This window comes from Callithrix jacchus, chromosome 22, assembly GCF_049354715.1.
Source record: "Callithrix jacchus isolate 240 chromosome 22, calJac240_pri, whole genome shotgun sequence".
NCBI classification, from domain to species: Eukaryota; Metazoa; Chordata; class Mammalia; order Primates; family Cebidae; genus Callithrix; species Callithrix jacchus.
In genome coordinates, this window is record NC_133523.1 from 14,630,032 (window position 1) to 14,656,161 (window position 26,130).

Sequence of the window (26,130 nt, forward strand, 5' to 3'; positions counted from 1 at the left end):
TGTCAAAGGAGGCAAGATCTGGTGCTTAGAGAGGGAGGTACAGAACAGCAGGCATGCCTGCGACATTTTCACAGACATGAGCCAGAGAGTGCATAAATGCATGTGCTTCTATTTGTCATATCTGCAGAAACTCCAGCATGAATAACTTTTATTCATGACATGTACTTGTTTATGTATGTATAATTATTTACATGTTTATGTATTTCACTTGCAACATCTGTTCCCTCTGTGTGTACAACTGGTAATCCTCCCAGGTTTCCACTCTGTGGGACCCTGCAAGGCTCCTGGTATTTGGACTTTGTGCTGCTGGAGTGTACGGGATGCACCTTAGCCTAGGAGGCCAGGGAATCCCAGGGCAGTCACTGTCCCTGGTGCTGAAGGAGACAGATCCTCTTCCTTCCCCTGCACCCTCCTCTCACCCCTGCAGCATCCTCCAGACACCTGGACATTCTGTCAGCATCCAAAGGCAGTGTTTTGAAGGCCTTAGGGGGGTAACCACTGACTCCCACACCTCTACACACTTTGGCTACTTAGAAAAAGTAGAGACGCCCCTACAGCAAAAATTTCAATGTCCCCTCTGGTGTCCAGCATCTGTCAGGGCCAGCCCTACTTCTTGTATCTTCCATGTATGAAATTTTGACATTTGAACTCACCTGAGATTGATCAGAAGCCCTAGATAGCTCTGAGCTTTGCACCTGTGACCTACTGGCATGGCACTGCTTTCATGTGAGTAACTGGGATTTGGCAGCCTGATAGTGCTGATGCACTGATTTGGGGGTCACTCCAAGTGAACCCACACTGAGTTCAGGGCTGTGGCATGCAGACAAATCAACAACAACATTGGGTATGGATTTCTATGAACCTGTGTGTCTGGCTTCGTGTGTTCATTTTCTGGTGTCATCTGTAGTCTGCAGTAACTAACAAGGGAAAGGATGGTTTTTATTGAAGAAGGCACATCCTTTAGGTATAATAGTTAAAGTCCACGCCCTGACCCAGTGTGGTGGTACACTTGTCATCCCAGCATTTTGGGAAGCTAAGGCTGGTGGGTTGCCTGAGCTCTGTCGTTCAACCTGGCTTTCTTCCCGCTGGCTGTTTGTAAGGGGGCACTCACCATTGAGTCCTGCTCCAAGTTCCCCTGTTGAAACACACAAGGTGTCTCCAAGTCTGGGGACAAAAAGGAGGACATGGCCCCCTCTGCACTGGCCCCTGCAATCCCCACAGCAGTCAAGCTACTCCAAGCCTCTAGCTATCCCTTATTTTTCACCTCTGCCCTGACTCGGTGGGTCCTTCATTTGCGAGATAGGAACCGAGGATCTTGGGTCACTCCGATCACCGCAGACCATACCAGGTCAGCCCTGCCTCTTTCATCAGTACAACTCTGAGGAAAGTGACCACCAGGCTAACATGCAGTGGTGCAATCATTGCTCACTGCAGCCTTGACCTCCTGGGCTCAAACAATCCTCTCACTTTAGAGTGGGACAAACAGAGTCAGGGTCACCATCAGGCTATGAACTCCAGGGATTTAGTGTTTGATCCCATTATCCTGGGGAGAAATTAATCCAAAGGAGGTCTGGGAGCAAAGAAGCACCCACCAATGGACACACCTTCACCTCAGGGTTTTCTGGTTCACTCTCTGGCCCAGTGGAGGTGAACTTTCTGATGCTGAGTCCTGTCCTGATAAGGGAGAAGATATCTACACATTCGCCTCTCCTGTCCCTGCCTGGACTCTGGATTCTAGGTTAAAGCATGATTGATGCTGAGGATTTACAATGTCTGACACACCTAGCCAAGCCTTCTGCGCAGAGATACATTGGGAGTGGAGGCTAGAAGGGTCAAAGAGGAAGCACCACACTCCAGCCTATTAGAGTGGATTAAAGGTCTACCCTGCCCAACTCTTGTCTCACGTGCTCCCATGGCCTGGGTGGAGGGTTGGGCCCCAGGACTATGAGGTTGTGTGGAGATGTCCAGCCCCATACCAGCCTGCAGACCCATCTTCTGGTCACTCTGCTCTGGGCTGCCCAGATCTACACAAATATTCTCCACTTGACACAACTTTTCACAAATATTCTCCACTAGTTCTTTTTTTCCATTTTTTGTTTTTTTATTTTATTTTATTTTATTTTATTTTATTTTATTTTATTTTATTTTATTTTATTTGTTCTTGTGTCAGTTTGCCGAGAATGATGGTTTCCAGTTTCATCCATGTCTCTGCAAAGGACATGAAGTCATCCTTTTTTATGACTGCATAGTATTTCACTGTGTATATGTGCCACATTTTCTTTATCCAGTCTATTATTGATGGGCATTTGGGTTGGTTCCAAGTCTTAAAAGAAAACTGCCTCCATCAAATCTCACACATTTCCTTCCTGGCTCAGTACAGGAAGAACGTTGTCTGGATAGCTTATCAACAAATAAAATGGTGGGGGAGAGATCTCAGGCAGAGGGGCACAGAAGGGATTGAGCAGCAAGCTTCCTTTCCAAACATGATTTTCTGTCCATGGTCATGGACACTTCCTGGTCTGCTGACAGAACATGGGATTGATGCTAGGGTGCTGGTCAATTTAGCATCCGAAGTCTCACATCTCTCTTCTAGGTGGAGCTGTGGCAATTTCATCGGAGGCTGTTGTGCTTGAGAATCTTCCCCTTTCATACTACAGGGCAAGGTCGTTCCCCAATGCTTTTATTTACTTTCATTTGCATTTTGAAATTAGGAATTTAATTCAACAAGAAGAGAGGAGAGAATCGCAATGACGGAGTGGTTCCTACTTCCAAACCCTGTAATTAGAATTTTTTGGGTCATTATTGCAGTGCTAGGACTCTCAGAGCTTTAAAATGCTTTTTTGAGATTCCAAAGCTAGTAAGTGGTTCTGCTGGCATTAGAAATATAATGTCAGTGGGTTTAAACTCGCTTTTCTTGGGCAGGACTTGTAGCTCACATCTGTAATCCAGCACCTTGGGAAGTCAAGGTGGAAGGACTGGTTTAGCCTGGGAGTTCCAGAATGGCCTGGGCAATAGAGTGGAACTCCGACTCTACAAAAATTTAAAGAATTAGCTGGGGCCAGGCCTGGTTGCTCACACCGGTAATCCCAGCACTTTAGGAGACTGAGGTGGGCAGATCACCTGAGCTCAGGAGTTTGAGACCCTCCTGGGCAACATGGTGAAACCCCATCTTTACTAAAATACAAAAAATTAGCAGGGTGTGGTGATGCATGCCTGTAGTCCCAGCTACTCAGGAGGCTGAGGTGGGAGGTTCACTTGAGCCCAGGAGGCAGAGGTTGCAGTGAGCCGAGATGGCGCCACTGCACTCCAGCCAGGGCTGCAGTGAGACTCGGTCTCAAAAAGAAAGAAAGAATGAATGAAGAATTAGCTGGGTGTGGTGGTACATGCTTGTAGTCCCAGCTACTCGGGAGGCTGAGGTGAGGGGTTCACTTGAGCCCGGGAGTTTGAGGCCCTGATTGTGCTACTGAACTCCAGTCTGGGTGACAGAGTGAGGCCCTATCTCAAAAAATAATATCGACAATAAAATAAAATTCGTTTTCTTTCCTGTATACCACTCTGCCTGACTAGCCTTAACAAATAATCTCTTTAAACACCTGTACAGTTTACCTAACTTTAGTTTTCATAATGTCCTTTGATCTTTATACTTACTGTGTAAATATTTTACATGCTTATCATTTAAGTATGTAAACAATTGATATAAGCCTTACGTTTCTCATAATTTTTATCAGCTACATAATATTGGATCATATGTATATACTATCATTCACCTTTGGTCTATCCAAAATATGTGAGAAAGGAGAAGGAAAAGAATAAAGAAATAAAGTGTAATACACCATCTGAATAGGCCTATAATTATTGAAAACTGATCTGTTTCCATATCATAAAAATATTCCTAGGCTGGGTGCAGTGGCTCATGCCTATAATCTCAGCACTTTGGGAGGCGGAGGCAGGTGGATCACATGAGGTCAAGAGTTCGAGACCAGCCTGGCCAATATGGTGAAACCTTGTCTCTACTAAAAATACAAAAATTAGCCAGGTGTGGTGGTGTGCACCTGTAATCCCAGGTTCTCAGGAGGCTGAGGCAGGGAAATCACTTGAACTCCGGAGGCAGAGGTTGCAGTGATTGTGCAGAGATTGTGCCACCGCACTCCAGCCTAGGCAACAGAGCAAAACCCTGTCACAAAAAGAAAAGAAAAAAGAAACTATGATAGACAATCCGAATAGGCCTGTAATCATTGAAAAATCTGTTTCCATGTCATAAAAATATTCCTAGGCTGGGTGCAGTGGCTCATGCCTATAATCTCAGCACTTCGGGAGGCGGAGGCAGGTGGATCACATGAGGTCAGGAGTTCAAGACCAGCCTGGCCAATATGGTGAAACCCTGTCTCTACTAAAAATACAAAAATTAGCCAGGTGTGGTGGTGTGCACCTGTAATCCCAGGTTCTCAGGAGGCTGAGGCAGGGAAATCACTTGAACTCAGGAGGCAGAGGTTGCAGTGAGCCGAGATTGTGCCACTGCACTCCAGCCTAGGCAACAGAGCAAAACCCTGTCACAAAAAGAAAAGAAACTATGATAGACAATCCGAATAGGCCTATAATCATTGAAAAATCTGTTTCCGTGTCATAAAAATATTTCCCTCTAGTATTTTGTTCTGACAGCTTAAATAAAATAGGAGAATACTAATTTTAAAAAGAGAAATGAGTCAATAATTAATTATTAACCTTCCAGAACAGAAAGCCTCAAGCCCAGATTGGTTCACTGATAAATTCTACCAAACATACAAGAAAGAAATTATGCTAATTTTCCACTGTCTCTTTTGGAAAATGGAAGCAGAGAAAATATTTCTCAACTCTTCCTACGAGATCAGCACTACACTAACTACAGTGGCAAGCAAACACATTATCAGAAAATGAAGAACAAAAGGAAGGGAGGAAAGAAGGAGGTAAGGGATAAATGCAGGAAGGAAGTAAAGAAGGGAAGGAGGGAGGAAGAAATGAAGAAAATAAAAGGAAATTATATTGACCAGTATTTCTCATGAACACAGCTATCTCAGTAAAATACCAGCAAATTGAATCCAACAGTGTATAAAAGGAACTGCACCACAACCAAGCAGTATTTATCCCCGGTACACAAGACTGCTTCAACATTTACAATCCATTAACGTTGGCTCACAGTCATATCAACAGGCTAAAGAAAAAATTACCTAATCATAACAATAAATGCAGAAAAGGCATTTGATAAAAAAAAAAGTAAGCACCCATTCATGATTTTTTAAATGCTCAGTAAAATAGGATTGGAAGGGAATTCTTCAACTTGATAAAGAATATGCAAAAGTGCCCTACAGCTAACGTCATACTTAACGGTGAGACAGTAGCAGCTTTTCCGCTAAGATCAGCAGTCAGGCAAGGATATCAACATTGTATTGGAAGTCATAGTTAATGCAATAAGATAAGAGGAAAAAATTAAAAATACACAGATTGTAAAGGAAGAGACAAAACTGTCTGTGGCAGGGCACGTGGTGGCTCACACCTGTAACCCCCAGCGCTTTGGGAGTCTGATGCAGGCAGATCACGAGGCCAAGAGATGGAGACCATCCTGGTCAATGTGGTGAAACCCCATCTCTACTAAAAATAGAAAAATTAGCTGGGCATGGTGGTGCATGCCTGTAGTCCCAGCTACTCGGGAGGCTAAGGCAGGAGAATAGCTTGAAACTGGGAGACAGAGGTTGTAGTGAGCTGAGGTGGTGTCCAGCCTGGTGACAGAGTGAGACTCCATCTCAAAAACAACAACAACAACAACAACAAAACCTGTCTTTGTCTGCAGAAGCTACGATTGTCTGTGCAGAAAAGTTGAAAGAATCAACAACAACAAATCTCCTGGAATGTACAAGCTTTTGTAGAAAGTTTGCAGGATACAAGGTTAATACATAAAAGTCGATCTCTTTTCTATATAGCAATGAACAATTGGAATTTGAAATCAAAACCACAAAACCATTGACATTGGTTCCCTGAAAATTGAATTACAGAGGCATCAATCTAACAAAACAGGTACAGATCTATGGGAGGAAAATGACAAAATTCTGATGAAAGAAATCAAAGGACGAAATGAATAGAGAGATATTCCACATTCACGACGAAGAAAACGCAACATTTTCAAGATGTCAGTTCTTCCCAACTTGATCTATAGATTCAAAGCAATCTCAATAAAAATCCTAGACCGTTATTTTGTGAATATCAGCAACCTGATCCTACAGTTTCTGTGCAGAGGAAAAGACCCAGAATAGCCGACACAATATTGAAAGATTAAAACCAACTATCCAACCTCAAGACTTCCCATAAAGCTACAGTAATCAAGACAATGTCATATCAGGGAAAGAAAAGACAAATGGGCCAATGGACCAGGACAGAGAGCCCAGAAATAGATCGACACAGGTACAGTCAACTGATGTTTGACAAAGGTGAGAAGGCGACATGATGAAGAAAAATAGTCTTTTCAAAAACAATTGTGCCAGAACAACTGGACATCCACATACAAAAAAAAAAATCTAGACACAGATCTTATTCCCTTCACAAATGTTTATTCAAAATGGACCATAAGGCCGGGAGAGGTGGCTCACGCCTGAAATCCTAGCACTTTGGGAGGCTGAGGCGGGTGGATCGCTTGAGCCCAGGAGTTTAAGACCAGCCTGGGCAACCTGGCAAAACCCCATCTCTACTAAAAATGTAAAAAATTAGCCAGGCATGGTGGTGCATGGGGGCTGAGGTAAGAGGCTCACCTGAGCTCAGGAAGTTGGGCCTGCACTGAGCAAATATTGTGCCACCACTGCACACTCCAGCCTGGGCAGCAGGAGTGAGACCCTCTTTCAAAATAAATAAATTAATTAAAATATATAAAATAATTTTAAAAATTTATATGGATCGTAGATCTAAATGTAAAACATAAAATTCTAAAAACTCTTAGAAAATAACATAGAGAATCCAGATGATCTTGGGTTTGGCAATAAATTTTTAAATATGACACCAAAGACATAATTCATAAAAGAAGCCGGGCACAGTGGCTCACGCCTATAATCCCACCACTTTGGGAGGCTGAGGCGAGTGGGTCACAAGGTCAAGAGATGGAGACCCTCCTGGTCAACAAGGTGAGACTCTCCTGGTCAACAAGGTGAGACTCTCCTGGTCAACAAGGTGAAAACCGTCTCTACTAAAAATACAAAAATTAGCTGGGCATAGTGGTGCGCGCCTGTAGTCCCAGTTACTCAGGAGGCTGAGGCAGGAGAATTGCTTGAACCCAGAAGGTGGAGGTTGCGGTGAGCCGAGATCGTGCCATTGCACTCCAGTCTGGGTAACAACAGCGAAACTCCGTCTCAAAAAAAAAAAAAAAAGAAAGAAAAAGTAATAAGCTGAGCTTCATCCAAGTCAAAAAGTTCTGCTCTCAAGGCTGGGTACAGTAGTTCATGCCTGTAATCCCAGCACTTTGGGAGGCTAAGGCAGGCGGATCACCTGAGGTCAGGAGTTCAAGACCAGCCTGACCAACACAGAGAAACCCCATCTCTACTAAAAATACAAAATTAACCAGGTGTGGTGGTGCATGCCTATAATCCCAGCTACTCGGGAGGCTGAGGCAGGAGAATATCTTAAACCCGGGAGGCAGAGGTTGCAGTGAGCCAAGAGGATGCCATTGCACTCCAGCCTGGGCAACAAGAGCAAAACTCCATCTCAAAAAAAAAAAAAAGTCAGGCAGTTGGCAGGACACTTCTCACAGCCCAAAACCCTGTGGAATGTTTCACTTTGATCAAGGCCTGCAAAATGGCAGAGGGCTTACGAAATGGTGTGGTTTGAACTAACAGAATAAATCCCAAAACTCTTAAGCATCTGTTTGGAACACACAGCCACAGTTGCTGCTGTGACTCACATTTTCCCCAATGGGTCCTCTTCACATTGGCTCAATAAACTTGGATGATCTGACACTTTGCCCTGGTCATTCACTCTGGTGGTCAGTGGGGGCCTGGTCATCAAACGCGTGGTCAGTGGAATAGTCACTGGGGGCCTTGTCTGTGGTGACCTGGTCAGCCGGAGTCTTCTCAGTGCGGGCCTGTTCAGGGGAAGCCCGGTCAGCAGGGCCTAAGTCTGGGGTTTTGCTCAGTGAGGAATGGGTCACTGCGGTCTACTCAGTACGAGCCTTATCTGTAAAAACCTAGTCAGTGGGCCGGTGGGTCAGTGGCTCACGCCTATAATCCCAGCGCTTTGGGAAGCCAAGGCAAGTGGATCACCGGAGGTCAGGAGCTCAAGACCAGCCTGGCCAGCATGGTGAAACCCCATCTCTACTAAAAATTTAAAATTAGCCAGGCGTGGTGGCTCGTGCCTGTAATCCCAGCTACTCCAGAGGCTGAGGCAGGAGAACCTCTTGAACCCAGGAGGCAGAGGTTGTAGTGAGCCGAGATCCCGCCACTGCACTCCAGCCTAGGTGACAGAGTGAGGCTCCATCTCAAAAAAAACAAAAGAAAACAAAACAAAAACCTAGTCAGTGGGGGCAAAGGGAGTGGTGTTTTGTTCAGTGGCAACCCGGCCTCTGGGGGTCTGGTCAGCAGGACCTGAAGAGTAGAATCTAGTTAGTAGCATGGGGGATTAGCACCTGGTCAGTGGGAACCTCATGATTGTGGGCTACTCAGCTGCGGCCTGGCAGCGTGGACTGGTCAGTCAGTGAAGGCCTTGCCATTGGAAGCATGACCAGTGTGGCCTGGTCAGTGACCCCGGTCCGCAGGATTTGGTTATCTGGGACCCGGTCTCTGGGGACATGTTCTGTGGGGACTGTGTCAGCAGAGGCCTGGCCATCCAGGGGTGTGGTCAGCCAATACAGTACCACTGAAGGACTCCCCCCAGCGGGGCCATGGTCAGCGGGGCCCTGGTCAGCAGTGGCCTGGTTGGAAGGGGCATTGTTGGCAGTGACCTTGCCATTGAGATACTGGCCAGCTGGGACCAGTCAGCAGGGTTTGGGTCAATGGGGCCTTGTCATGGTGACCTGGTCACTAGCGCCCTGGAAGTGTGGGCCTGGTCATCAGAAGCCTACTCACTGGGTGTTGGTTGGTGAGGGCATGGTAATGGTGATCTGCTCAGTGGGATCCATTCAATGAGGGTCAGATCATGGAAGGTCTGGCCAGTGGGGTCTGGTCAGCAGGGGACTGTTTAGTGGGCATCTGACCAGTGAGACCTGGTCAGCAGGGGCTGGCAGTTCTTAGGGCCTGGTCAGCAGAGGGCTGGCAGTTCTTAGGGCCTGGTCAGCAGAGGGCTGGCAGTTCTTAGGGCCTGGTCAGCAGGTGCTGGCAGTTCTTAGGGCCTGGTCAGCAGGGGCTGGCAGTTCTTAGGGCCTGGTCAGCAGGGGCTGGCAGTTCTTAGGGCCTGGTCAGCAGGGGCTGGCAGTTCTTAGGGCCTGGTCAGCAGGGGCTGGCAGTTCTTAGGGCCTGGTCAGCAGGTGCTGGCAGTTCTTAGGGCCTGGTCAGCAGAGGGCTGGCAGTTCTTAGGGCCTGGTCAGCAGGGGCTGGCAGTTCTTAGGGCCTGGTCAGCAGAGGGCTGGCAGCTGGGGCCTGGTCGGTGGGGTCCAGCAGTTGGGGCCTGGTTGACATAAAGAGGAAAATTAAATAATAACAAAAGTTGTCTGTAATTGCTGCAGAATAAAGTTTACTGTGTTGTGTTCAATATCAAACCTAACCCCCAGCTCTGCTTGAAATTAATTAACTCCCTATACAACCTACCCTCCTATCCTCCCCATGTTCTCAGCAAGTTCCCGGCATCTCAAGACTCCTGTTCTTCTTGCTGACCAGCTGCAAGGTCACAGGGCAAATAACACCCAAAGGATGTGCAAGGCGTTTCTCAAAATGCTGTTTTCAAATGTAACGTACATCACAAGACATGTTACAAATTAATGGACTCTTCTTTTTTCTGGCTTCTGGAAACCTGTTAGCTGCTACATCATCCTGGATGTATAGAAAGTCAAGCCCTGTCTCTGTTAGGCGCTCAGCCTTGGGATGCTGGTCCGCTGAGCCAGTGTCCACCTCAATAAAATCCTCCTGTTTCACACATTGGTCTCTTCTGTCTACAAAATATTCTGCAACAGACAGGGGTCTGCAGCTGGGGCAAGGTCAGCAGGGATCTGATCAGTGAGACCTAGTCAGGTCCTGCGGTTGGGGCGTGGACAGTGAGGGTCCAGTAGTTGGGCCCTGGCTGCCTAGCAGGGGTCCCACAGTTGGGGCCTGACAAGTGGGTCTTGAAGTTGGGGCCTGGTGAGCAGAGATCTGGCCGTTGCAGTCTTGTCTATGGGGGTCCAGCAGGTGGGGCCTGGGAAGTGAGTCTCAGATCAGGGTGGCCTGGTCAATGAGGTCTGGACATTGGGGCCTGGTCAGCAGGGGTCTCCTAGTTGGGGCCTGGTTGGAGGGAGTCCAGCAATTGTAGCCTGGGCAGAGGGGACATGACAGCGGGGGACTGTTTAGCGGGATGTGGCAGTTGGGGTCTGTTTGACAGGGATCAGCGATTGGGGCCTGGTCAGTGGGTGTCCTGGGAGTTGGGGGTTGGTCAGTGAGGTCTGGCAGTTGGGGCCTGATAAGTGGGGGTCTCCTAGTTGGGGCCTGGTTGGAGGGGGTCCAGCAGTTGGGGGCTGGTCAGTGGGGATCAGATCAGTGTGGTCTAGTTAGAGATATCTGGCAGTTGGGGCCTGGTGGTCAGCAATCCAGAATTTGGGGCTTGGTCGGTAGGAGTCCAGTAGCTGGGGCCTGGCTGGGGGGATGTGGCAGTTGGGACCTGGTTGCCAGGGATCCAACTGCTGGGGCGTGGTCAAAGGGGGTCCAGCAGCTGGGGGCCTGGCCAGCAGGGCTCTGGCAGTTGGGGCCTGGTCAGAGGAGACTGGGCAGTTGGGGCCTGTTCAGCTGGGATCTGATTGGTGAGATCTATTCGGTGGGGCCCATCCATTGGGGCCTGGTCAGTGGGGGCCTCATCAGTTGCAGCCTTGTCATTGTGGCCTAGTCAGTGGGGTCTGGCAAGCCAGGGCCTGGTCTGTGGGACGCAGTCAGCAGGACCCGGTCAGTCCATGTCTGCTCAGTGGGACCTGGTCACTGTGAGGGCGGTCAGCAAGGACCTGTTCAGTGGCAGCTCAACCATGGGAGGCCTGGTCAGTGGGCCCTGGCCAGTGTGAGCCTGGGTGATCTCAGGTCAGGGGTTTGTCCTTGAAGCCTCCTTCTGTAGGGAGGGGTATACCAGTCACAGCACCCCAGTGGGCTTCTGGGGAAAGGAGGTGAGAAGGCGTGTTGAATCTGGCTCTGCCACGCAGACCTGGCACTTTACACAGTACCCAAGTCACCCCTAGGGGGGCACCTGCCCTCTGCCCTTTGCCCGATGCCCCTGCCCCATCTGCCTCCCCAGAACCACCCAGCATGGAGAGAGCAGAGGCTGGGGAGTCCCCATGGGTGCTCTGATGCTGACCACAAGCCCTGGGGCGACAGTGACAGGGACCCGGATGCAGGCGTGAGTGGGGCAGACAGGACCAGCTGGAGGAGAGATGTGTTCACCCACACACATGCATGCTCACATGCACAAACTGCACGCATCCATGTTGACCATTCGGGGGGCAGGGGACGCTGCCGACTCTGGTCCCTGCAGAGCCAGGCAGGGGCCCATTGTGACAGGTGGCTCATACCGATGCTGTCACTGTGCCAAGTGCCCTCCGCCCGCCTCCGTGTCGTGGAGCAGTTGGAGACACAGCGGTGTCTGTAAGTGGCTGTGCACAGAGGACACTTTTCTAGGTGAGAGGCTCATCTCAGCCCCGCTGCCTGATCAGACTTAGGAGAGCACAACCTGCTCTCTTCCCTGCTACTGGCTTGGGGACAGTCACTACCCGGTGCGCAACAGCACTCAGTGGGTGCCTGTTCTGTGCTGACCTTGTAGATGGTCATCTCCTCCATCCTTACGGCATCCCCAAGGTGGCGGGGGGCGGGGGGGTGGGGGGGTGCTGTCTCCAAGTGTACCTACTGAACAGGTGAGATGCCTGAGGTCAGGGGGCAGTAACTGGCCCAGAAACCCAGACATGACGCTGGGCCGTGCTCTCAGCCCTCCCCTGTGCCAGGCTGAACTCAAGCCTTGACCTCCGTGGCCTCTCTGTCCTGGATTGCACATTTGCACATCTGCCTGGGGTTTCTGACCCCAATGGGCCTGAGCCTTACCCTGGAAGAGCCCCCAGAACGGAGCCCCTGTGGGTGGGGTGGAGAGTGGTCCTCCGTCCAAGTCTGTGCCCTAAGGTGGGTCCCTGTAGGAGGAGATCTGGTCAACCCAGACTTCAGGAGCGATGATCATTCATCCTGCTCGCCGAGTCTGGGGTTCTTCCCCATGTGGTCCTTTCTCTGTCTGCTCCTCTAGAGGCCTCGTGTTTCCCTGACTGTTCGTGGGAGGGGTCCCTCTGGGGTTCTCCAGGACCAAGTCCCAAGTTCTCTCGTTCTTTCTTGGTGATCCAAGAACACAAGGCCCCTTCCTGTACTGACAGCTGACAGCTCGGAATAGTGGAACCCACCATCCCTCTGCCTGAGACATCTCCATAAGCACAGAGGGAGGCTTTGGCCCAAACCAAGCGCCCTCCCGTTTGGCTGCTGCTATTCTTGACGCGGCTTCGCTAGCCAAAGGTGAGTTTGGTGGAGGTGGAATGAAACGGAGCAGTCACGAAATGTCTTGTTCCCTGTAGGAAACTGGGCATCTTCGTGGTCCCTGAGCGATCACGGAGGCTGAGCATATGGAGCTCTCTGGTCCCTGATCCCTGTCTGCCTCCAGGTGCCCGGAATAGCGCATCATGGGCCCCTCCCCCTCAGCAGGGGGATGCAGTCCATCCCCTGTGGCCCTGTCTTGGGGCGTTTGGGGACAACAGGCCTCTGTGTCGTGGTCCCCCCATTCTCAAGTCTTCAGGAAGGAGCCCACCTCTGGTCGGGGGCAGAGACCTCCAGAGACCCCAGCAGGCATGGGGCCGCTGGGTCCAGCCCCTTTTCACCGAGGGCAGTGGTGGCATGGGGCTCACCTGGCCAGCAGAGTCTCAGAGTTCCTGGGAGTGGTCCAGGTGTTCTCTGAAGGGCTCAGGTGCAGCATAGCCATCGGGCAATGTTGTCCCGCAGGATGTACACAAAGGAAGACGAGGCTACACTACTTGCCCAGGAGCGGGGACATCATTGCCAAGTGTGAGCAGGTACAGCTCAGGCTGCTCCCTCCAGGGAAGGAGGCCTCTCCCAATGTGCCCTGGTGGGAGGGTCCTGGGCTCCCTTGGGAAGCACGGAGGGAAGGGGTTAGCCCATGCTTTTGCATCCCCACACCCCTCACCTCAACCCCCTCACTCTGGACCCCTCTGGGTCACAGGGACGTTGACAGGGCCCAAGGATGTGGACAGTTTACAAAGTTTTTGGGAGTCTGCAGTGAGTACTCTGTCCCCACCACCCACCCACCACCAAACTCACCTCTGGAACGAGTTTTTATTTTAGAAAGGCCTCTCTGAGACAGGACATATCTTCCTGGCTTGGGCCAAACTTTTTTTTTTTTTGAGACAGAGTTTCTCACTGTCATCCAGGCTGGAGTACAATCGTGGGATCTTGGCTCACTGCAACCTGTGTCTCCAGGTTCAAGTGATTCTCCTGCCTCAGCCTCCCCAGTACCTGGGGTTACAGGTGCCCGCCACCACACCTGGTTAATTTTTTGTATTTTTAGTAGAGATGGGGTTTCACTATGTTGGCCTGGCTGGTCTCGAACTCCTGACCTTGTGATCCGCCTGCCTCAGCCTCCCTAAGTGCTGGGATTACAGGCATGAGCCACCACCTCTGGCCGCCAACCTTCTTTCCAGCATAGGAACTCCAGCTGGATACCCTGCAGGTGGCCGGCGGCAGGTCACAGCTGCGAGGCTCATCTAGGGATCTTGGAGGAGCAGGTGGGGATGGAGATGCTCTCAGCAGAGTGGTCTCAAAGGCAGCATGAGAGTAGGGGGCAGCCTGAGGGTTTGGCCCTGTCCCCTTGGGCCCTGCCTCAGTGAGACCCACAGGTTATGGCCACAGGGCAAGGGGGTGCCTGACCTAGCCTGTGGGCAGTTATCCAGTATGTCTCTGAGGGCTCAGGGGGCCCAGCTGAGCTGCCCTATGGGGAGAGGTGTGGGGGCAGTGAGGGTGGAGGGAAAGAGGAGCAGGGAGTCAGCTAGGGCATGTCAGGGTGAGGCCAGGGAGGCTGCAGGCCACCTGCCTTGGTGCTGAGAGGGGGCCTGGGGCCTGGGAAGGGGAGCCCAGCCTGGAGCCTGTCCCTCGGGGGCCACAGGAAGGAGAAAGGGAGGTGCCACTTCTGGGACACACCTGAATGGTGCCGGACTAGGATGGAGCTGATGGTCTTGGGTGAACAACACGTGGGTGGGGCAGGGGGCAGCAGCTCACCTGGGACCCCTTAGCAGAGGGGCCTCAGTCCCCAGGGCTCTGCATGGCCCTCTGGAGACCCTGCCCCCCGCTGGATCCATTAGCACAAAGGCAGAGGGCAGATCAGGAAGGCCAAGTCGGGACAGTCAGGAGCCCATCGTGGCTCAGAGGAGGCTAAGGACCGATGGATGGACAACAGCAGCCCCTAGAGGCAGCTGAGGCTGGAGATGGGACTGTGGGGCCATCCCGGCTGCCTGTGGGGCCCTCACTCACCCTTGCTGCCTCTGGCATCTCCCTGGCAGCACTGGGCAGCCCGGGGAGCCAGCTGTCAAGGTGGGTGTGTGGATGGATCCAGGTCCCTCGCTCGAGGGTTCTGATGGATGAGGGTCAAAGAAGGGCCAGGCTGGCCAGAGAGACAGTCTCTGGGCTGGGCAGGATGGGCAAAGTCAAGGAACCGACAGGGTCGGCAGCCGGGATGCAGGGAGAGGCAGGTGTACCAGGGAAGGTCGGGTCATGCAAGGGCCCCTGGGGGCATCAGGTGGGATAGGGCTAGGGTGTTCCCTCCATGCCCTGGGCAGGTCCTGGGCCAGACTCCCTGGGCCCCAGACTGGTGATGGGATCGATCCCTCGGGAACTGCTCTTGGGCCACACCCATCCCATCTCAGGGCTGGACTTTCTGAGCTCCGGCAGAAGGCACTGGCTCAGCCCAGGAGGGGCAGCCCCATTGTACGGCCCAAGCCTCTCCCTCCCCAAGCCCCAGGCATCCCCTGTTGGGTGGGCCCTGTGTTCCCTCTTCTCCAAGGCCCCCGCCCCTCCCAGGCACCAGCTGGCAGGGAAGCACCCATCCTCCCTTCCCTGTCGGTCCCCTGGACTGAGACCTGGGCGGGGTGGGGACAGGGCTGGTTTTTGCCTTGGTCCCGCTAGTAGGGGAGGAGGAGGACAGCTCCGCCTGGGTTGCTTTACAGTGAGACGAAGCTGCCACCCATCAGTGCCCTGGAGGAAAAGATAAAAGCCTGGCTCTGCTGCGTGAGAGGCTATTCCAGGGACAGGGGGACTCAGGGGGTGGTCAGCAGCCCTTGGGCCCAGGCAGTGGTGAGTGGGAGTGACAGGCTGTCCCTGGGAGGGGCAGCAGTTCCTGCTGGCCCTGAACCCCAAGGCTCTGTCCCTGTGGTAGTGTGACCAAACCCTAAACTGAAAACCACAGTTGTGGCCCAGCAGTCACTGCCCACTTGTGCCAAGACCCCCCACTGGAGGCTGGGACCCAACCAACGCCCAGGGTGTCTGTGGCCTGAGGATGGCATGTCCCAAGTCACCAGGCCAGGACACCAGCGTCTGTTGAGTCAGAGGATCTCAGCCCCCCGGGGCCAGCCCTTTCCTGGCTCTTTCCAGTTGACGCTGTTGGGCCCTGAATCCCAGGACCCAACATTCAAGGGCATCCTGGTAGCTCTGCTAACTTTGTCTCATTTGACTGACAGCAAAGCCATCAGGAGATGAGAGGCACAAAGAAATTGCTGCAGATGCTTCTCGACTGGCAATGATACCGGAGCAGTAAGGAGGTGATGTGGGGAGGGAAAAGCCCCGTGACCACTTTCTACAGGGTCAGGGGATAGGCTCCCAAGGCTGTATCCTGGCACCACCAGCCTCTCAGAGGGACACCAGCTTTCCTGTTCGTTCCTGCAAACCTCAACTTGCCAGGAGAGAGTCTGATGCCAGGGCCTGGGCCACCCCTAGCTCATGGGTAGGGACACCCCCTGGTGACCCAAAGAAGGAATAGGTCAAGAACCTTCCTTCCTTCCTTCCTTCCTTCCTTCCTTCCTTCCTTCCTTCCTTCCTTCCTTCCTTCCTTCCGTCCTTCCCTCCCTCCCTCCCTCCCTCCCTCCCTCCCTCCTTCCTTCCTTCCCTCCCTCCCTCCTTCCTCCCTTCTTTCCTTCCCTCCCTCCCTCCTTCTTTCCTGCCTTCCTTCTTTCCTTCCCTCCCTCCCTCCTTCCTTCCTTTCCTTCCCTCCCTTCCTCCTTCTTTCCTGCCTTCCTTCCCTCCCTCCTTCCTTCCCTCCTTCCCTCCTTCCTTCCTTCCTTCCTTCTGTCCCTCCTTCCTTCCCCCTTCCCTCCTTCCTTCCTTCCCTCCCTTCCTCCTTCCTTCCTTCTTTCCTTCCTTCCTTCCTTCCTTCCCTCCCTCCCTCCCTCCCTCCCTCCTTCCTTCCTTCCTTCCTTCCTTCCCTCCCTCCCTCCCTCCTTCCTTCCTTCCCTCCCTCCCTCCTTCCTCCCTTCTTTCCTTCCCTCCCTCCCTCCTTCTTTCCTGCCTTCCTTCTTTCCTTCCCTCCCTCCCTCCTTCCTTCCTTTCCTTCCCTCCCTTCCTCCTTCTTTCCTGCCTTCCTTCCCTCCCTCCTTCCTTCCCTCCTTCCCTCCTTCCTTCCTTCCTTCCTTCTGTCCTCCTTCCTTCCCCCTTCCCTCCTTCCTTCCTTCCCTCCCTTCCTCCTTCCTTCCTTCTTTCCTTCCTTCCTTCCCTCCCTCCCTCCCTCCCTCCCTCCCTCCTTCCTTCCTTCCTTCCTTCCTTCCTTCCTTCCTTCCTTCCTTCCTTCCTTCCAGAAGTGCGGACTGTGGATGATGACAGCTGTGTGGGGCATCAAGTCTTCTCTCTGTTCTGAGGCTGCTTCCTCCTCTTGGCCCTGTCCTGCACGTCATAAAGAAGGGCAAGAGGTCCCCTGGGAATTTCCACCAGATGTGGGGGTTGGAAGGTCCCTGGGGAGATGAGGTGATCCAGAAGGATGGGGCTTCCCCAGAGCAGAGGCAGGTGTCACCCAGGAGGGTGACAGAGGTGCCAAGGGCTCTCCTGGCCTAGGGAGCATCCAGGCCCATGGACTCAGTGCCTCTTGGGCTCCAAGCCCTTGGCCTGGCTGAAACACGTGGGGCCAGAACCCAGGCAGCTCGGAAGGAGATGGACAGCAGCAAACAAAATCATGCGGAATGGTGGAAAGTGCTCTCTGTGACCCTGGGGGCCACGGTAGGGAGCCACAGGAGGGCGGCAGGATGGAGGGGCTCAGAAGCCTTCCAAAGTAACACTGATGACACCAAATGCCAGGAGGATCTGGGGCCCTGGGGATGCTCGTCCCTGCCCGGTGGGAATGCAACAGGCCACAGCCACTTTGGAAGCCCATTGGGTGGCCGCTCACGAAGCTCAGCAGACTCACACCACATGTCCCAAAAGTGTCTCAGAGATTGACCCAAGTGATTTGCAAACTGACGCCAGCTGGGTGCGGTGCCTCACACCTGTAATCCCAGCATTTTGGGAGGCTGAGGCTGGCGGATCACGAGGTCAAGAGATAGAGACCATCCTGGCTAACATGGCAAAACGCTGTCTCTACTAAAAATACAAAATTAGCAGGACATGCTGGCAGGTGCCTGTAATCCCAGCTACTCTGGAAGCTGAGGCAGGAAAATCGCTTGAATCCAGGAGGCAGAGGTCGCAGTGAGCTGAGATGGTGCCACTGCACTGCAGCCTGGGCAAGAAGAGCGAAACTCCATCTCATAAAAAAAAAAAAGAAAAGAAAAGAAAACTGACATGCGTGTAAAACCTGCATGCCATGTTCACAGTGTGATTCATCATTACTCACAGCCGGAGAACTTTTGACATGGGGATAGGGGAGAAAGGGGGCATCCACCCTTGGAACAAAAGGACACTCAGCCAGGCACGGTGGCTCATACCTGTAATTCCAGCATGTTGGGAGGCCGAGGCAGAATGGATCACAAGGTCAGAAGTTCAAGACCAGCCTGACCAACATGGTGAAACCCTGTCTCTACTAAAAATACAAAAATTAACCAAGCTTGGTGGCATGCGCCTATAATCCCAGCTACTCAGGAGGCAGAGGCAGGAGAATTGCTTGAACCTGGGAGGCGGAGGTTGCAGTGAGTCGAGATTGTGCCACTGCATTTCATCCTGTGGGTGAATCTTAGATGCATTTTGCTGAGGGGAAGAAGCCATGTCCGACAGTGTATCACTGTAGGATTCCAACTCACAGGCCATTCTGGAAAACGCCAAACCATAGGGATGGATAACAGATGAGAATGGCGGGGGGCTGATGGAGGGGGAGAGATCAGCTGCAGAGGGGACACCCTGGGTACTGGGATGGTGAAGGAGCTGCTCTGGGAGGTGCTGGGGTGGTGGGTGGGAGACTCCGCACATTGGTTCAGAAACGTGGAGCTGTACATCCCAGAGACTGAGCTTTCAAGTGTGCAAAAAAGGGAGAAAAAAGTCAACCAAAGTGACTACACACCTGGGATATTTGCATTTCACAGAAAATTGATTTTTTTTTTTTTTGAGATGGAGTTTAACTCTGGTTGTCCAGGCTGGAGTGCAGTGGTGCCATCTCAGATCATCGCAACCTCCGCGTCCCAGGTTCAAGCGATTCTCCTGCCTCAGCCTCTCGAGTTGATGGGATTACAGACATGTCCCACCATGCCTGGCTAATTTTGTGTTTTCAGTAGAGACAGGGTTTCTCCATGTTGGTCAGGCTGGTCTTGAACTCCTAACCTCAGGTGATCTGCCCACCTCGGCCTCCCAGAGTGCTGGGATTACAGGCGCGGGCCATCACGCCAGGCTCACTGAAAGTGGATTTTAGCAGAAATTTCCTATTAAAAAGAAAAATCAGCCGCCCTGAAAAGGTCACTGCTTATTTGGCAAATCATCGGAACCTGGAGTTGGATTTGTCATCAGGGTGTGTAGACAAAATGAAACAGCATCTGCCTGAAGCAAAACTCTCTTTTCTCTAGACAGCAGGAGTTCGTCCCTGTCCTACTGGCATCTTCTGCACCTAACCCAGTGAGTATTCCCAGGCAACGGTGTTCCCAGGTCACATTCCCATATTCATGGTATGGGTGTCTCGGGTGTGGGGTGTCGTTGCTTCTTTAAAATTCAGCATTTGCAGCCAACCAAGATGCCGTAGGTAGGACTCAAGCTCACTGGTGGCTTGGACATCCCAGCAGGAGAGGGTCTCGAAGATGTCAAAATAAGATGGAAAGAGGTCAAGGCCGTCATTACTTGCAGCATTACAGAGCAAGTAATGATGCTGTCCTGCCAGACTTGCCCCAAAGCCCCCCAGACCTTGGCAGTGTCCCAGGACGCTCCTCCCAGGAGACATTTTGAACAAGTCACTGAAGCGCCTGACAGATGTGGCTCTTGTCACAAAATGAGTTTGGATCTGAGAAGCCCTCTTCTTCATCAGAAAATTGGCAGGGGTCCAATTTTCCAATGTTGGAAATAGACGCTTGGTGCCACAGAGAAAAATCAGCACTGAGACAAAGGATCTTTCAGCAATGCAATTTTTCCTTCCTGGGCTGCAGGAAGGGCACCCCTGCTAGCCATTGCGCCACGAGAGCACAAAGAACAAAGGGAAAACACACAAATTTACTCCTTACACATTCAGGGTCATCCTTACTGCTGTGTCTGATCTCCATTGGCTGGAGCCAGACCTCACAATCTAAACCAAAACCCGACTGGCTAACAACTTAAAACTTTTCTAAACAGGTAAAAGCAATGGAGAGCTGGGATATGCCTGTGAGCACATCCAGCACAGATATCTTGTGCTACGTGTCTGTAAGTATGGCATCTCTAACAGCTACACGGGATAGGGCTTAACAAAGTTACTAACAAGCTTATGATTTATTCTTTAACAGGGAAACTTTAAAAAGGAACTTTTCTACTTCCCACAGTCCCCTCCCCCTGAACCCTGTCAGAGCCCTTCCAGCTGACGGCTCCACATGTTGCGGGATTGGGCTCTGATTTCGTGATGGGTCAGGGGCTTCTCAGGATTCTGTAGTACAAATTGTGCCAGCCCACCAGAAGCACATGTTATCAATGTCCTTCCCAAAGATCCTGTGACACTTGGTTAAGGGACAGTCTCCTCAACTCTTTCCAAGAGGCCTGGGTCCCATGGGCCAGGGGGAGAGGGAAGACTTGAGCACCTGGTGAGGCTGGCAGGAGGCTCAGTCCCAGCCAGGGACATGGAGTTCTCCATAGCTTTGGACTTGAATTTCGTTTTCCTGACCTGGAGCAGGGGCCAGGCTCGGGCTGAGCAGGGCTAAGGGAAGTGTGTCCTGGGGGTCCGTGCCGGGGGGTAGCTGTCAGGGGCGTCCCGGCCACCACTTGTGTTCTGTCCCTCAGGGAAGGGTCTGCAGAGATGCCTGGAATAGGGACGTTGTGGGGGCAGGCCCCGGGGGGCCCTGAGGACTTCTGCTACTTCCCTCAGGATAAGGACGAGCTGCGTTCCCAGATTTCCACGTTTATGCTCACTCCTCTGGTACCTCATGGATGAATTAAGCAGGCACTGGGACCCCCAGCCCAAGGACCCTCCTGCCTCGAAGTGCCTGGCTCCCCCAGCCCAGGAATCCAGCTCCCTCAGGAGGACCTGGCTCACCCCCACCTGGCGGAGGTACAGGCAGGTACCCACAGGGCACACAAACCAAGCAGTGCCCCAGAGCTGACATCCCCCTGCAGAGCCCAGCCTCATGGGCAGACAGGGCCAGGATGCAACTTGGGAGAGCCCCAGGAAGCCCCAAGCCCTTGGGGAGCCCCTCCTTCCAGAAGCCACATCCCCACTGACATGAGTCTTCCCCGTGAGGACCTGCAGGACCTCTTCTGACCCAGCCTGGTCAGGGGAGTGGGGTGGGGGGATCTCATCCCATGGGAAGGGGTCCCTGCTGCTTCAGGGCCCTGCTTGAGCCCCCAGCCCCCAGCTCAGAAGGGCCAGGTCCTCCCACGCCTGTCATCTTCACAGACATCCTTGGGGCTCACCCAGGTATGTTCTGTAGACACACAGCCAGGGCAAGCACACCCTGACGGCACACAGCCTTCAAAGTTCACAGAATCAAGTCCTGGCATTCACAGAATCAGGTCCAAGACCAGGCAGGGAACCATGCAGGACAGACCGCACCATCACAGTGTCCCCATCACCCTGTGCTCCAATCTGAGGGGCAAGGCACCAAGAGACCTCTCAGACACCAGATACTGAGCCCAGCCTCCACATGACTCAGACGAAAGGCAGGTGAGCACCTCCCTGCCCGAGCCTGGCCCTGGCCATGGCCTCCTGTGCACAGCTGGACCCTGGGGTGGCCCAAAAAGGACACTGCCCCGTGGGAGGGGGCCATGGTGGAAACAACGTGAGGACAACAACCTCTCCCAGGGACCCCTCCTGGCCTGATGCCCGCCCTGTCCCTAGAGCATCTCATGAAGCTGTCCCAGTCCGGCCTGTGGGAGTTCATTCAGGACCAGTTCTTTCATGCCTTGGCCCTGGAGGATGCCACAGTGCTCAGGCACCTTCAGGTCTCCATGGGGGTACTGATGAGGAGATGCTGGGTCCTACTACCCCCATGTGAGCCCCAGCACCAGGTCCTCTCCTGAGTCACCCTCTGGGGCAGTTGGTGGTGGACAGGGCCCAGGCTCCTACAGCCCCACTACCTAGGCCTTCCTCCTGCACCTCTTCTTCCCCCTCTAAGAAGCTTCTGGAGGCTGGGTGCAGTGGCTCATGCCCATAATCCCAGCACATTGGGAGGCCAAGTGGATGGATCACTTAAGGTCAGGAGTTCGAAACTAGCCTGGCCAACACGGTGAAACCCCATCCCTACTAAAAATACAAAAAAACTAGTTGGGCTTGGTGGCAGGTGCCTGTAATCCCAACTTCTCAGGAGCCTAAGGCAGGAGAATCACTTGAACCTGGGAGGCAGAGGTTGCAGTGAGCCAAGATCGCACCATTGCCCTCTAGCCTAGGCGATAAGAGTAAAACTCTGTCTCAAAAAAAAAAAAAAAAGGCTCTGGAAGTAAGCCTGTGTGTCCTCAGGGCAGGTGCTGAGTACACACATGCTGGACAGATCAGGAGGGGGCCAGGGAAGAGACTCTTCTAAGTCCCACCTCTGTCACCTCCCACATTGTTCCTCTCTTGCCCTCGAAGCTCCCTGAAGGGCACTGGAGAGGCCAGACCCATCCGTGCAAGCCCACAGCCCAATCTGCAGCACCCACAGCCTCTGAGAGCAGCAGGGGCCTCTCGCCCTCAAGCCCCCTTCAAGAGCATCCAGACAACAAGCCTTGAGCCAAGGAGTCAAGAGAATCAGTGTCCCTGGCCCGGGGAGGATTCAGGGAGAGGGCATGGGCAGGAGCCCTGGCCCAGAGCCAGAACCAAGAGTTCAGCCAGGTATGGAAATGGTCCCTTCCTGGCATGCAGTGGATGGCCCCAGAGGGCAGAGGGGACCCCATGCCTGGGGCCATTCATCTCACCCACTGTGGAGACAGGCCCCAGTGGGAGGTGGCAAGGGGGCCAGGTGAAAGAGAAGGCCTCTCCCACCTGAGTTCTGAATCAGGGCTGCATCCCAGCCGGCACAGCCCTGGGGTAAGAGAAAGAGGCAGGAAGCCTCAAGCCAGCCCAAACCCTGCGGGCCGCCTTAGGAGCAACCCGAGGTGCCCCACCAGCTCCCCGGCCCCAGCTTACACACAACTGTCACTCCAGGATCGGCCACCTGCAGCAGCATCCACAGCATCAGACTCGGGAGTGATGGAAATAGACACTCGGTGACACAGAGAAAAATCAGCACTGAGACAAAGGATCTTTCAGCAACGCAATTTTTACTTCCTGTGCTGCAGGAAGGGCACTCTCACTAGCTGTCTTGCCATAAGAGTACAAAGAACAAAGGGAACACGCACAAATTTACTTACACATTCGGGGTGGTCCTTACTGCTGTGTCTGATCTCCATTGGCTGGAGCCAGACCTCACAGTCTAAACTAAAACCCCATTGGCTGACAACTTAAAACTTTTCTAAAACAGGTAAAAGCAATGGAGAGCTGGGACATGGCTGTGAGCACGTCCAGCACAGATATCTTGCTTACAGTACAAGGACACAGAGTGTGCTACGTGCCTGTAAGCACACAGCATGTCTAACAGCTACAAAGGATAGGGCTTAAATTAGCACACTTATTTAACAAGAAAGGAAACTTTAAAAGAAACTTTCCTGCTTCCCACAGGGAGACACACAGGGACCCCAGGGACTCCAGAGACCCAGGTCTGGGGGGCCTGGCCCTGTGAGGACCCAATGGGCTTAGTGGAGAAGCTGACCGCACATGTCTGCTTTCCTTTCAGCAAAACTGGAGCGAGGGTCCCCCGCACCCAGGCCTCTGTGAGCATCCCCCATCAACAAGGCCCTCTGCGAAAGAGACGGGCTGGCCCTCCCCAGCACACCAGGCCAGCTCCAGCAGTGTTACAGGCGGCCCCTCCTGAACAAGAGCCTGTCCTCCCCCACCCTGGACCACCCAGGCTGTCCCTGAGGCTGAGGCCCAGAGGCAGAAGAGGACTTCCGTAGAGCCCAGGGGGTTGGCTGTTCTCTTGGGGCCCCCCAAGGGACTCAGGGTGTGGCCAGGCTGTTCCCGACTCAGGACAGACCACAGGCTGCCTGGCGGTACCTCCCCTGGAACTCCCTGCTCAAGCTCTGCCATGAGCCTGGACGTCAGGGGCCTGTGGTTCAAGTTTGAACAGGGATTCTGGACCTTCTACGTGTGACCTGGACAGCCCCAGGACCGTGGGGTGTGGTGGTCCATCAAGGCCCTGCCAGGCACTGTGATCATAACCAAGAGGCCAGCCCAGAGACATCGCCTGACCCAATGGCACCTGTATCCGACTTCTCTCAGCAGGCAGCGACTGGCACAGTGTGGAGGCTGCCAGGACAGCACCCGGCCAGCTGCCCCATAGCCCCAGACAGCTCCAGGGCCTCTGGATGAATTTTCTACTTTCCACAGTGAAACTCACTCCTTCAGAGGCCACCAGAGGGAGGAGTGAGCACGGATGGTGTTCCCGCACACCCGACCAGCCTACAGCACATCCTGTGGCCTCTGACTCAACCTATGAGACAGAGCCCTGATCCCAGGGCACAGTTCCCAGGACAGTGGGCAGGCCTCAACCGGAGCCCAGTGAAGGGAGGAGCACCAGGATGAGCACCGAGCAGCCATGACGATGCACACCTGGGCACTGCACTTCTCATTGAGAATCCAGGCAAGATCTTGTAGCAGGTGCATGAGGTGCTGTGCCTGTGCATCCAGCAGGGCTCATCCGGGGCCGGCGCCAAGGGGTCAACAGAGCTGCGGTGGCCACCGCAGCCTCCCCCCAGCCTCGTCTGTGCAGTGCACGTGATCCACGCCTGCTCCCAAGCCCAGCCCAGCAAGCCACAGAAGCCCAGGCCCTGCCCCAGCCCGCTAGGCCAACGTGCCACACAGAAGCTTCAAGGCTGTGCCCGCTGTGCCACCCGACACCTGGAAGCTGCCTCCTGATGCCTTCCAGCCACTGCTACAGCCACAACAGTTGCCATGGCCAGAGTACGCTTTCCAGATGGTGGGGGTGCCCTGCAGTCTTCGCCTCCGTAGCTCTTTGGTGGCAGCTGGGCCAGCCAGGGCAGGAACGATGATGACTAGGATGACGAGTGAGCGAGCAGCTTCGCGCTGAAGGGCAGGCTGGATGCACACCCAGCCCCCAGAGGCTCGCTGGGCCTGCACCACCATGATCAGTTTGGGATCATGAAATGATACCATTCCCCTTCTCGCTTTATGAAGTGCAAGTGTTTTTTCTCACACTTTGTAGACCTCAAAATCCACGAAGGGTTTCAAAGAAGCTGGCTGGCTGGAGCCTGAGGCAGGTCCCTTTTGACTCTCCTAGATCATAGATGGGGTGCTTTGTATTCCACCCACACTGTGTTTGCAAACTCCCACAGAGCAGCCTTGCAACATTGTGCCTTTAGGCTCTGCTTGGTTTTGCATTTCTCCCCACTCCCTTCCTCCTTTCAGTAAGCCCGAGCTTCTGGGATTGAAAGGGTACAAGGCTACCGCACAAGATGACTGACTCAGGATCGCATCACGGCCATGGGAGGGGTGGGAGGACCAGCTGCCATCAATTTGCACAGCCAAGTAGATGAGAGGATGTGGGCGTGTGCAGAGGGGGAGGGCACAGTGCTCATCTCTGATGCGAAGTCTATTCCCTTAAAGGCGGGAGTAGCATCGCCTCTCCCTGCAAGTGTCTTGAAACTCTGAAGATTTCAGCAAACGTGTCTTACCAGGAGGATAGGCAGTCCATCAGGATTGAAAATACAGAAGCAGTGACAACACACACCCAGCTTCAGTTCTTAGGAGAGTTTTGGTTTTGATTTTTTTTTTTTTTTTCCAGTTTGGAGAACTGGATCTACCCTGCTAACTGATTCTTTTTTTAATGGATCTACACTGTTAACTGATTGAGGCTCTGTTGCGATTCACTTGTTTACTCAAACACTTCTCAGGGATGCCTGTACATTTCAGTATTACATGTCATGAAAACAGGCGTGAGTGGATCTGTTGGTCGAGATTGTATCTACTCTTTCAAATACTGATGGAAAGAATAACTGGCTTATACTGTGTTTTAAATAAAAGTATTGCCGATAAGTCCTCCAGGACATTAAACCTTAAAAATTATTGTTAGGACTCCATGTTTAAATACCCTTCCACAAACACGCTTGTGGAAGCTGTTTTTTCTCTCCTGGATTTCCCCTCTGGGGTCCCCTTCTACACTCTCTTCTGGAAGCTTGTCTTCCCCTCCTAAACTCCATCTCTCTCTCTATTCCCTTCTACTCAGTGTGGAAGCTGCTTTCCTCTCCTGGATTGCATCTTTCTGGATTCTCTCAGTGTGAGAGTTAGCTGTTTCTTTCTCTCTCCTTCTCCTGTTTC

At 52.9% G+C, this 26,130-nt stretch overlaps 1 long non-coding RNA gene and 1 pseudogene across 2 annotated transcripts; one reads left to right on the top strand and one right to left on the bottom strand.

Annotated features, from left to right (window-relative positions):
- Nucleotides 1-1,605: 1,605 nt before the first annotated feature.
- LOC118150163 (uncharacterized) lies at nt 1,606-10,513 on the bottom strand. Its single transcript, XR_008478473.2, has 3 exons — nt 9,753-10,513; nt 7,916-9,612; nt 1,606-2,775 (listed from the first exon to the last, which is right to left on the bottom strand). It is a non-coding gene; the product is annotated as an uncharacterized LOC118150163 (long non-coding RNA).
- Nucleotides 10,514-10,873: 360 nt separating this feature from the next.
- On the top strand, nt 10,874-25,700 carry LOC118150162 (uncharacterized; annotated as a pseudogene). The gene is made up of 9 exons (XR_013531271.1): nt 10,874-11,792; nt 12,527-12,662; nt 13,143-13,213; nt 15,887-15,967; nt 19,182-19,226; nt 19,932-20,000; nt 20,653-21,447; nt 22,351-22,590; nt 23,531-25,700. The product of XR_013531271.1 is annotated as an uncharacterized LOC118150162 (transcript).
- The last annotated feature ends 430 nt before the right edge of the window (nt 25,701-26,130 follow it).